We start from the raw sequence: 12,569 nt of genomic DNA, 5'->3' as shown, positions 1-12,569 counted from the left end.
TGCTCCACAATAGGAGAGGCCACCGCAATGAGAAGCCAGCGCACCGCAAGGAAGAGTAGCCTCTCGCCGCAACTACAGAAAGCCCGTGTGCAGCAACGAAGACCCAACACAACCAAAAATAAATAAATAAATAGTTGATTCTTTAAATAAAAAAAAAAAAAAGCTGAGATTATTCCAATTCCTGAAAACTTGGGACTTTCGTGACTGAAGAAGTTATAGGCCCTGCCCAAGAGATTGTCCAGGAGCTGGAAAAGAATATCTGATCAAATGTATTCGAGTAGAGTGATAGGAAATAAAATGTTTCTTCTCGTCATAAAACAGCAAGAACCTAGGAAAGGATGGTTTATAATAAGGAGGTTTTTGAGTTACTTTAGTAATAAAACCACCCAGGACGATAAAGTATATGGCCACTGCTATGGTCTGAATGTTTGTGTCCCCCCAGAATGTACATGTTGAAATCCTAACCCCCAATGTGATAGTATTAGGAGATGGGGCCTTTGGGAGGTAATTAGGTCATGAGGGTGGAGCCCTCATGAGTGGGATTTGTGTCCTTGCAGAAGAGGCCCCTGAGAGCCCCTCGCCCCTTCTGCCACGCGAGGACACAGTGAGAAGGCATCCGCTATGAACCAGGAAGTGGGGTCTCACCAGACTCAACCATGCTGGTGCTTTAATCTTGGACTTCCAGCTCCAGAGCTGTGAGAAATAAGTTTCTGTTGTTTATAAGCTGCCCAGTCTGTGCTATTTTGCTGCAGCAGCTAGAACACACTAAGACGGCCACTCTGTCTCTCAGCGTGGAGGTTTAATAAGATGCCGGCAACTGACCTAACCCTATTTCACTGGCTCTTGCCCTGACACCCTTAATTAGAGGCTATCTGACTTTGCAAAATCCTCTCAAGTGTTTGTGGGGTCCTTGGGGTTTGCTTTACATGTTCACAGGGTCCCCTCGTGTTCTTCGGTCCTGGCCCTTTACTATTTGCTGCCCACGAAGGCCGGTGAGGGTTGCTACAAGGCGCTGTTGCAGCTGTTGTGGCACGCCTGGAGGTGTACACCCCCTCCTCACTCTGCGTGGCATTTCATTACCCACCTAGTGAGTTCTGAGTCCTGGTGAAAGCAGGGCCCGCCTCTCCTGCCTGCAGTGCCCCTCTGCAAAGACACAAAGAGGTGGTCATCAGGGATTCCTCCGCATGCTCATTGTTTCTGTGGCTTCAACTCTTTTCCCCAGACTTAAACAGCCTCCTCCCCTCTACTCCAACCTCTTCCATCATCCTGCTTGCTCAGACAAGACTGAATCTCAGCTTGATCTCAAGCCCAGACCACTGACAGTTTGGCTTCATTCGCAGACAGCAGGAAACCTCTGATGGGCTTTGAGCAGAGAAGAAACCTCATCATTGGGAAGATTCTTCTTGGCAGTAGTTTCTCAAATAAACTGGGTGAGGGCTTCCCTGGTGGCGCAGTGGTTGAGAGTCCGCCTGCCGATGCAGGGGACACGGGTTCGTGCCCTGGTCCGGGAAGATCCCACATGCCGCGGAGCGGCTGGGCCCGTGAGCCATGGCCGCTGAGCCTGCGCGTCCAGAGCCTGTGCCCCACAACGGGAGAGGCCACAACAGTGAGAGGCCTGCGTACCGCAAAAAAAAAAAAAAAAAAAAAATGAACTGGGTGGGTGGACAGATTCTTCTTGGCAGCAGTTCCTCAAATGAACTGGGTGGGAGGAGAAACTATTCTCGCTTCTAACCCAGGGCAGATTCAGTTCAGGAGGGCGGCACTCTGGTGCCACCTGGAGGCATCCAGCCTCAATTACAGAAGCAGTTTACTGAGAGCTGAGTTCTGAAGCCAAATCTGCACGTCAGAATGTCACAGAGGGACTTTTTAGTGCTGCTGGGAAATCGGCCTGTTTGTTTGGACTAGGCCAAAAAGAACAGAGCCTCAAGGAGGTGGCTATGCTAGAGACTCTAGGAGTGACCTAGGCCTCCATGCCTTCCCACAGTGGAGGCTGATTTATAAGGAGATTCTTGCATTACTTTAGTACTGAAACTTCCCAGCATGGGCTGGAGTGTCACCCCCAACCCCTTACAACAGATTTGCAAATCAGCATCTTTGCCAAAATAAAGGGTGATCATTGCTCAGAGGAAGGAAGAGGACTCATTCTTGTTTCAAGTGACACCTTCCAGGTTCCTGGTCTCACTTCCTTTAGAAGTCCTCCCCAACCCTGCAAAGAGAAAGTGTCTCTTGGACAAAGAGAGTAGAGAGGCTGCTGCAGGGAGGGTGGCAGCCAGAGCCGGCCCTGTGAGCCTGCATAGGTTTTCCCAGTAACTTTTTCCCCTAATGACCCTGTGATTTATAACACACCCCGGGAAATAAGTAATGAATAGAGGATACTAGGAATTGTATTGAAGCTGTTTTGGGAATTAAGACTAGACTTAAATCTTTGAATGCTAGATTCTTTCTGCCAGAATCCACTTAATTACATACTTCAGTATATAATTCTTGTAATATTGTGTAATTTGTTTCTCTTCTGTCAAAACAATTTCTATTCCTTATCGATTTTCTCCAGGTTACTGAGTCATGGAAGTTTATTATGGCTACGATTTCTCTTGCCATTAGCTCTATCTCCTTCCTAATATCTCATGTTTTCTTAAGAAAGTGTTTCACTGTAAACAAACAAGGTCATTTCTCTGAGTCTTTGCCAAGACTGCACTGGACTTTTGCTTCTGGACAAATGGAAACTTACAAGCAGCCCAAGACCAGCCATCTTGATTTGTACAAAGAGAAAGAGAAAGCTAGTTTACTCAATACTCAAACAGCATTATGAGATTTATATTTCCATGTGTATTACAAAGGTGATGAAATAGATGCTCAGAGAAAACTTTGCCCAAGGACACAAAGCTAGAATGTGGACAGGGTAGAATTTTAAATTCGAGGGTGGCCTGACGTCAGATCCACCGACGACACAAGAATATAGGCAGAGGAAGCCCCAAAGTGCTAAGGACGGCAGTGTGAGTCCTGCAGTCAGAAGGAGAATGGGTTGGGTCTCAGGGCCTGTGGGGAGAGGCTGTGTTGAGGGGACCCCAGTGTTGGTGGTCCAAGAGGAGAGGTGCTGGGGAAAAGGAAAGGCTGGGCCCAGGAGGCATAGCAGTCAGATTTGGGGTGGCCCCAATGCAAATGGCGAAGAGGAGGCGCCGGGAAAGAATGTTGCCCCCAGGACTTTCTGAAAAGGCTTATCTCTGCCACTGTAGTTCTTTCTGCCTCTTTCTTCTCTTTTTTCTTCTCTCTCTTCTCACGCCAGCCCACTTTCTCTTTCTATTTGGCTTTGCTTAATTGTGAAGATCATGGGGGAGCCGGGGGAAATTCAGGCCTCTCTTCTTCTGACTGATTATACCATAATGCCTTTCACTTCCTCCTTTCATTAAGGGCAAAATATGTGCTATAAAATCAAAGTTCACATTCTGTAACTGGCTTCCAGGAGAGTTATCTTTTCCATGTTTTTCTTTTAAACTGCTTTCAAGCTTTCTCTTCCCTCCGTTCCTCTCTCGGAGACCTCGGTGTCTAAGGGCTGAACTGTACCGGGGTGGCTCTGGGAGGGGTCCACATGGAGGCAGTGATGAGCTTGGAATGGGTTACACTGAGCAAATAAGTAACTTGAGCAAGTGAGTAAGTGTAGAGAGGACAATGGGAGCCAGGCTGGAGAGATGACAGGAAGTGAAAAGGGAAGGTTGAAAAGGAACTTGAGGTATTGGATTGTAACTGGAAGTATAGTATAAATTCATTGTTTTTAAATATATATATCAACATAAAATATAAATCTATATACATAGATATAGATGATATATAGAGATAGAGATGCACACAGATATAGTTATATATGTGTGGGGGGGATTATATATATACACAAACAAATTCTAGCTCTATCAGCTGAGAGGTGACAGAAATAATAACATCCCAGTAGCAATGAGCACATGGAACATCTAACACTGGTTTCTAAATACCGTTCTTTACTAAAAGGACCAGGAATGGCTGATTCCAAAGATAGAACAGAAACAAGGTGAGTCTGGAATATCTTCTTATGCCAGAAAGTAAGGAGATGCTTAAAGAATGACTAGGACATATTTAAAGGACACAGGAGCCAGCTGAAGGAGATCCCACTGGCTAACCACTGGCTAAATCTCCACATTTGTTGTGGAGACAACCTCCACATCAAAATGATATGATAATATCTTACTTTCAATTATTAAGTAAAATAGGAATCTTTATTGAAAATAAATGAATAAATAAGGTAATGGGATATGTGTGTGAAAGCTCTTTCTTATAGTAGGCTGTCAAGTGATAAATGTAGAAAAAACGGTGGAAATAGGAAACCATCATATGACACCATCATGCTGATGATTTATTCAGGAAGGGTTGGTCAACAACGAATGTTAAAGCTGATGAGTGGAGGTTGGGAAGGACCAGGATGTTGGCATCATCTCAGAAAACCTCCCCACAAAATGCTTACCATTACAAAAGAGAAAGGTAGTAACTTGATGGGGGAGAAATCTGGACGATGCCAACATGACCAAGCATTCAACATCAATGTCACCATTGGTGGGACAGGGTGACATCGTGTGCTGTAACATGAAAAGCCCAGCATCCCGTCTGTGGTGTTGCTACCAAGAATGCATGGCGAGGTCTGACCAAAAGGAAATGTCAAATAGAAACAGGTCTAAGGTCATCTTACAGAACAAAAGGCCTATACTCTTTAAAACTGAAGGACATTAATGACAGAAAGACTCTGAGAAATTATTCCATGTTGAAGGAGATTGAAGTGATGTAGCAAGTAAAGGTACTGTGTGTCCCAGGATTGACTGGATCTTGGACCAGAAAGAGAAGAGAGCTAGCTGAGCTGGCAAATTTTGAAGGAGGTCTGTGGACTGGGTGCTCTTGTTGCACCATTTTTGGCTCCTCATTTGGAGGGTTTGCGTTAGCTTCCTAGGGCTGCCATCAAAAATTACCACAAGTGAGTGGCTTAAAATGACAGAAATCTTTTCTCTGGAGCCTAGAAGTTCAAAATCGAGGTGTCAGTCAGTTAAGGTTGGTTCCTTCTGGAAACTGAGGGAGTAACTGTCCCATGCGTTTCTCCTAGCTTCTGATGGGTGCCGGCAGTCCCTGGCATTTCCTGGTTTTGGGCAGCGTCACTTCAATCTCTGCTTCCGTCTTCATATGGCCTTCTCCTCTGTATGTCTCTGGGTCCCTTTTTGTCCTCTCCTCTTGTTATAAGGGCATCAGTCCACTGGATTTAGGGTCCACCCTAAACCCAGGTGATCTCATCTTGAGATCCTTAATTACATCCACAAAGACCCTATTTCGAAATAAGACTACATTCTGAGGTTTCCGTTGGACATACATTTTGAGGGAGTGCTATTCAACCCACAAGAGGGTTGTATCCAGAAACACACACTGGAGTATTTAGGGGTGACAGGGCGTTGTGATTGCAACTTGCTCTTAAATGGTTCTGATAATGATAAGAGGGGACTCAAGAATTCTTTGGGTACTATTCTCACAACTTTCTATACACTTGAAATTATTTCAAAGTAAATCATTTCAATTTCTTTAAACCTGCTTTTGAAATTATTTGAAGGTTTTCATGGGGGAAATATTCAGGAGAGAATAAGACAAGATGTTTGAACTTCCACAGTTTCTGCCACCATTTGTCATCTTGTTTGAGGGTCACAAAGATTGGGGACTACCCTCCTTGACTGGGTAGGAAGGAGTGTGAGAACCCGCCCTCCTCTCAATGCCTTGCATTTTCACATGTTCAGCATTCTTCGAGGGCTTTAAATATTGTTTTGGGGTGGATGAGATCAATTTTCAGAGGGAACTGATTTGGAATTTGGCTATTCCAAAGAGGATTTGTTCAAGCTAAATGTAGGAGTGAGAGTAGGGGCTCATCTGGTTGACACGGCCCAGTGCTGTGCCCCCAGGGCCGGGCACCCAGGCATCATTTTAAGGATCACCCGTTGCTGTATATGCTGCATGCCTTCAATTTTTATTTTTAATTTAACTTTAGACTCATGTTTAGCCTTTTCACTCCTACTCTGTCTTTCCTGATTTTCCTTTCTTTTCATTCCTATCAAAGAAAGAGAAATGCAATTCCTTTCTGCCCATTACACATGTTTCCGCTCTCAGGCTAAAATCTGTCTCCGCAGGTTTTCAACCTTTTAATCTAGCTGATAAAAGGGTTTCACCTTTTATTTTTCTTCTTTAAATCTCAGATATTTTATCCTTTATTGTTTTCATTACCTTTCAGATTTAGTGGGTTGTTTATTATATTTTATAAATTTTACTGTTTTTATTTTTCTTATATTTACTTTTTTACCTTTAATCTTTTGAACTTCCATTGTCCCTTTATTAGCCTGCCCTAATTTTCCTTCTTTTCCTTTTCTTCCTTCTCTCATACAATGACTGTCTTTGACAATGATTGTTAAGAGGATGGTCCCTAGGGTGTGAGGCATTTAGAGCGATGACACTGGAGGTTATCTTCTCCAGCCATTTCTTCAGCCTCCAGTCAGGTTCCCACCGTAGCCCTCCCAGAATCTTTGATCTGCCTTCGGAAACTTCATCCATTCCAGGGCTATAATTCTCTTGGAAATCTTGTTGTTAATATCTCACATAATCCAGTCCTCTGTGTTTGAAAATCAGTGATCTTCAATATCTAGTCAAAGTTTGTTGAGTGAAACGTGCTGGTGACCTGTGACACGTCACAAACCAGAAGGATGTGGTCAAGGAGGTCACCGCAGCCTGACCTGGACGTGGTTGACCCATTTGGCCCTGAGCCTTGGATAGGAATTCTGCAGAGGCACAGTTATCAGGCCCCTAGCAAGACTTGTTTCCCTATGTGTTTCCAACATGCTTATTTCCAAGTTGTGCTACCTCCCTTCCAGGCTGGCCATGAAAGGTTGCTGGGTGTGTGGTCCTTCAGGCTCCCTTCCCTCCTTAGGACAGTCCTGGAAAAACTGGCCAATATGGAGATTATTCTAAATGAATTTTCTAAATAACCACATAGTTCTCTCCAAGGTGAACTTCTATTGTTAGGATCCATTCCATATGTCCCAGATGCACTTGGAGGATCATAACAAGAGACAAATGGGAGTCTCATTTTTCTCTCCAGATCATGAGGCATCTTTCATTCCCTACCCCTAAGTCTCTGTCTCTGACTTTCGTTATTTCCTCAAGGATGGAATATTGGTTTTGCTTTACTATTTGGCTAATCCAGGGAAGAAGCGGAGAGTTTCAAAGACTTCCTCTCTTCCTTCTTAACTACAGTAGCTATTATCCCGGAAGCCAAGGAACCAATGTGGGGGTGAAGCCAACACCAAGTATGTTCATCACGATTGCATATCCAGGCTCTGGAGAAAGGACCACCAGATGGTTCAGTGAGCCCGGTGGGCTTACGTAAGCCAGACTCAGGCCAGAATTCCATTTTTTACCTGGCCCCAATATGCCTCCACTCAAACAGGGGTGCCACGATCATGCTTCTTGACTCTGAGGATGATCAATGTCATTATCCAAGAAAATAACTACAAAAATCATTGAAGAAAGACGGGGACAAACATTACTACATACAATTGTGATGTTGCGGGGGTTTTCCTTGACAGAGCCCAGCTCTTCTTCAATCAATGGGTCTGAAAACGAACTCAGGTCCAGAAAATGGACAAGGGATTGTGACTTTTAATTATGGCAGCTGCCCCTGTCCATCCTTTATTTTTTTGGTTGTAAATAATGCCCGTGTTTGGTGCCCACCTATAGTGTCTTAGGAACACATGTTCTGTTTACCATCTCCATAACTCTAAGTAGGCTTGGTCCTTTAGCTGACCAACTGACCTGGCCACTCACTGTGCCACCTTCCTTTTGACAGTTAGGTGTAACCTCTTGGTCTCTATTATTTCAGGATCTTATCTTTCTCATTGAAACCGCAATCTCAGGGACTGTCGTTCTCTTATGGTATCACCTGACATCAGCCCTGGCCTTCTGAGTACAGCCACCACTGAACTTTTCAACAATGTTGGTGTCCCTCTCCTCAGCTCATTCCTTATCACTTCAGTAAGTGGAGTGTCCTCCAGACACCCACCTCCTACCTCCTATAGCATGTAGTCACTGGGGTGGGTTTTCCAGTCTTACACTCTATAGATATACTATGGCCCACCTCTCTGACCCTTTTGATCTTTTCTGCCACTTCTTGCTTCAATAGTTCTGGCACATCTACTTGATTTAACACGGGCCATTGTTTTCTCCAGCCTTCTGGGAGCTATATTTGCTCTGTCTCCTGGGATCCTGGCCAGAATGTTAAATCTTATATCCCAGAAGAATGCTTCCAAATCTATAAAATTTCCCTTGTCCAACTTTATTTTCCACCTGTATAGTAAAAATATACCGAGAATTTGTTTAAACAAGTTTGGTAAGACAACAGACGTGAAAATGGTTGTTACGAAGGAAGACGTTTATACTCACAGATATCCAGACACAGGAGACACATCTCCCATGCAGGGAAACGTGGGGAAGGAGGAGAGATGGTCATGAATCAAAAGAATGAGGGGGGGCTTCCCTGGTGGCGCAGTGGTTGAGAGTCCGCCTGCCGATGCAGGGGGGACACGGGTTCGTGACCCGGTCCGGGAGGATCCCATATGCCACGGAGCGGCTGGGCCCATGAGCTGTGGCCGCTGATCCTGCGCGTCCGGAGCCTGTGCTCCGCAACGGGAGAGGCCGCAACAGTGAGAGACCCGCGTACCGCAAAAAAAAAAAAAAAAAAAAAAGGAATGAGAGGGAGAGCACGGCCTACAGCCTTTTGGGGGTTTTCTTGGAAAGGAATAAGTGAGGCAGGTACTCTGAATAGGTTTAGGATTGGATAGTGTGAATAATTTCCGCAGGCTCTGGACTATAAGAGTGGTCCACAGTTGTCTTGTACCTGGCCGTGGGGTGACTCACAGCAGGGGAAATATCGGCTTGGTGTGTGAGAGTCTGTTTAAGGAGACAGTTGAGGGATATGGGCTTGGGATTTGCTGGTGTGCGTATGAAAAGCCCACTTGCAGGGGAGTCATGTGCTCTCTCTAGGAATTAGCTAGCTGTGGGAGTAGCACTCTCTTCAGGATCAAGGCCCCAAATGCCAGAGGATCAACAATACAGAAAATAAGAACCTAGAGTCAATACAGCCCTTGCTCTCCCACCCTATCCCCCACTCTCTGACTCAGCACTCTCAGAGCCCAGCCTCTCTGTACACTGCGGGCCTCCTCCAATGGATGTCGGCCGGGCCCTGCAGCTCCTTCAGTGTATAGTTCCTTTTCTCCCCTAGCAGGTCCAGCACTTTCCCAGCTGGGGAATGGTGTCTCTTCATGCTAGTTATTGGCCTAATATTCAAGAGGGCAGGTGAGGGCAGACCCTGACGAAGGGTCATGCAAGGGAATAGCCTCTACAGTGTCTTCAAGCCTGTGGGTAGATGTGAGGCCTTCATATGGAGGAGGGAGCCAATTCTGGGGGCTCAGAGCATTCAGGGAATCAGGATTTTCAAGTGCATCCCCCTGCTATCTCTACTTCATATTTTCAGATCCCCTTCACTACTAATGAGAGTCCTGACCTGGACAGAGCAAACCTACCTAGGCTGAGTGTTCAACCCTCTGCTACTCTTACAATTAAATCCTGGGCTGATCCTCAGTTTTTTCTGCCCTTTGGCTACAGGAGCTAGAGATTCCTTTACATGCTGCCAAGAAGGCCTCTCACTTTTATACCTACCTTGTAATCTGTACAGTCACTGTCAGCCTTTCATTCTCCAAAGCATCAATTGCCCCCCTGCAAATCATCCAAATCCACTGTTGTTCTAATTCCTTCCTCCCCCACCACCCTTTTTTTTTTTTTCGGTACGCGGGCCTCTCACTGTCGTGGCCTCTCCCGTTACGGAGCACAGGCTCCGGACGCGCAGGCTCAGCGGCCATGGCTCACGGGCCCAGCCACTCCGCGGCATGTGGGATCTTCCCGGACCGGGGCACGAACCCGTGTTCCCTGCATCGGCAGGCAGACTCTCAACCACTGCGCCTCCAGGGAAGCCCACTCTATGTTTGTTAAATGTCTAATACTTTTCACCTACTAGTGTATCTCCTTCCACTGGTATGCCATCCAACTTCACTACCAGCCAAAGTTTTAACAATTGCACTGCTACCTTTTACCGGTGCTAAGCTGTGTCCCAACTACCAGCAGTTATGAAGTCAACTTTGCCAGCTGGACAGCAGGTGGTTCAGCTGCAGAATCCCATCTTAGCATCTGCTTGTTGCACTATTGTTGGTAGCAACAGTTACAGGTTGATTCCCTGGGAAACAAACTGTGAGATGGAGATCAGCCCGCAGGAAACTTATTAGAGAATGTTCTTGGGATTAACATCCCTGGAGAAAGAGAGGGAAGTGGCTGAAAGGAGAAGTTGGACCGTGCTGTGGTCTCAACAAAACCTCAGCTGACCCCATGGGGAGCTTTAATACTGGGATGTCCCTTCAGAGTTGTCATGATTTGGGGCAAGGCGTCTGAGCCTTTATACCCCCACAAGGGACAGTCATTTGATACAGGGTGTCCCAGGAAGAGGACATGACCTTGGGCAAGATGGCCCTTCGCAGCCAAGGGTAATTTCTGGAGAAGGCTGACAGCTGAGGGCTCTCAGCCAGCAGCACCCCCAGAGTCCTTCAGATCTGCAGGGGTATGGGGAAGGAGACTGGAACATCCTGCTTCTTGCAATGTGGACATGATTTATCTTAATGTGCTCATTTGCCCCATCAAGGTGCATGCTGTCTTCTTGGACATATGGTCTCTCTTTTATGATTATTTAACCTTTATTTACATTTCCTTCTCCATGATAGAATTAGTTAACTTTGGGACGTTAAATACCTGGATTTGTGATGGGTCTAAAAGGCAAGGAACAAGAATGAGAGCATCATTTTTCCATGGGTAATGTTTCTAGAGCAAAGTGACACTACATTAACATCTCACCTGTGTAGATATGCTAATCACTTAATAAGTTATTTGCTATTTGAGGTTCTGAAAGTAAGCAAAAAGTGAATGAAACCACCCTTCAACCATTCTGGTTCATTTTTTAAAACCAGTTTTGTGGGGAGAAGTAGTTCCTTCTTGACACAGAGAACATTTATTAGAAAACATTTCTCAATGCAAGAGGATCATTGTCTAGGCGCTGAAGGTATTTTTCACCAGAAGTCTTGCCACAAAGGAATTTGGCCTATGTTTCCATAGCCACTGATTGGTGTCAAGGTTGCTCAGTTTCTCTGGAACTAGGCCATCTCAGGTGTGAATAAAAAGGAACTCTTTCAAATTCAGACTAAACTCATGGACTGGGGGGCCAGCAGGGGGGTCTCTGTGACTCCCAAGACTGAAATGATACATGTATGGTAACCATAGTACATTCATGGTCCAAGGAATTCCAGTGCATGCCATTCGGGTGATGTACCAGAGCTGCTCTGAGGCAGTAGGTAGGACAGCCCAAAGAGGAGGCCTGGGTTTGTGGGGTTCTTTTTTTTATCATTTTGCTTTTATGTCAGAAGAAAAATAAATCAAGTTTTCCATTAAGTTTTATTATTCATATCAACAGAGTAACAATAATAAAATATGTTTGGGTTTTTCTTGTTGCACCCCAACCCCCAGGCACGCACACACACACACACACACACACACCAGCGTTCTTAACAGTAAAAGGACATTGGTTTTTGGAGATAGAGAAGTGAAGGGAAGCCCAGGTTGTGAGTTGGATATGGGCCCCATTTACACATTATTATGCCTTGGAAGCACAGAGATAGTTGTTTTTAGTGTGGCAAGATTAAGCAAATGAAAATGCAGATGCCCAGTTAAATTTGAATTTCAGATAAATGACAAATAATTTTTAGTACAAGTATATCCCAAATATTGCATGGTACCCTATAAATGATGTCCCAAATAGTGCATGGCATCCTGTATTATATCTGGCAACCTTATTGTATTTTCAAGTGAAAACTGTTGGGTTATGCTAGGGGATTTGCGAGGTGAGTAGGACCAACAATGTGGTTGCCCATGACAATAAGAAGGGCAATGAGCCCAAAAAAACATGAAAGGAGAAGTGACAAATAGGAAACTAAAACTGAATTAGACAGCCAAACAAGATTGGACTGCCCAACTAAATAAAAATAAAATTTTAATGGAGCTTACATGCCAAAATAGACCAATAGATTTGGCTTGGCAGGCAACTGAGACAAAGTGCAAATAACTGCTACAACGAACACGTTCTGGCTTGCAGTCCAAGAGGAGTAGGTGTGTGGCGTGATGGCGGTTGCCATGTTTATTTCCAAAGAGAGATGAATGTTAATGTTGACCTGTGGTTTTAGAATTTTAAAAGGTAGGTCAAGCCTCCATTGTGATTGACTTACTTTCCGTGGGGAGGTCTGGAAAAAAAATCCATTAGCTATGGTCAAACCAGAGCAACAAAGCATCCCAGTGATTCTTTGGGGGTCCTTGTACACTGCAGATCAGTGCCAAGGGGCAAGTGCCCACAGGTCTCTCAGGGCAACACATTCTGTCTC

Source organism: Delphinapterus leucas, chromosome 1, assembly GCF_059928025.1.
Source record: "Delphinapterus leucas isolate spDelLeu-1000000601 "Yukka" chromosome 1, BTC_Dleu_Yukka2, whole genome shotgun sequence".
NCBI lineage: Eukaryota > Metazoa > Chordata > Mammalia > Artiodactyla > Monodontidae > Delphinapterus > Delphinapterus leucas.
The sequence above is the reverse complement of the archived record's forward strand: the minus strand, read 5'-3'. Positions refer to the sequence as shown.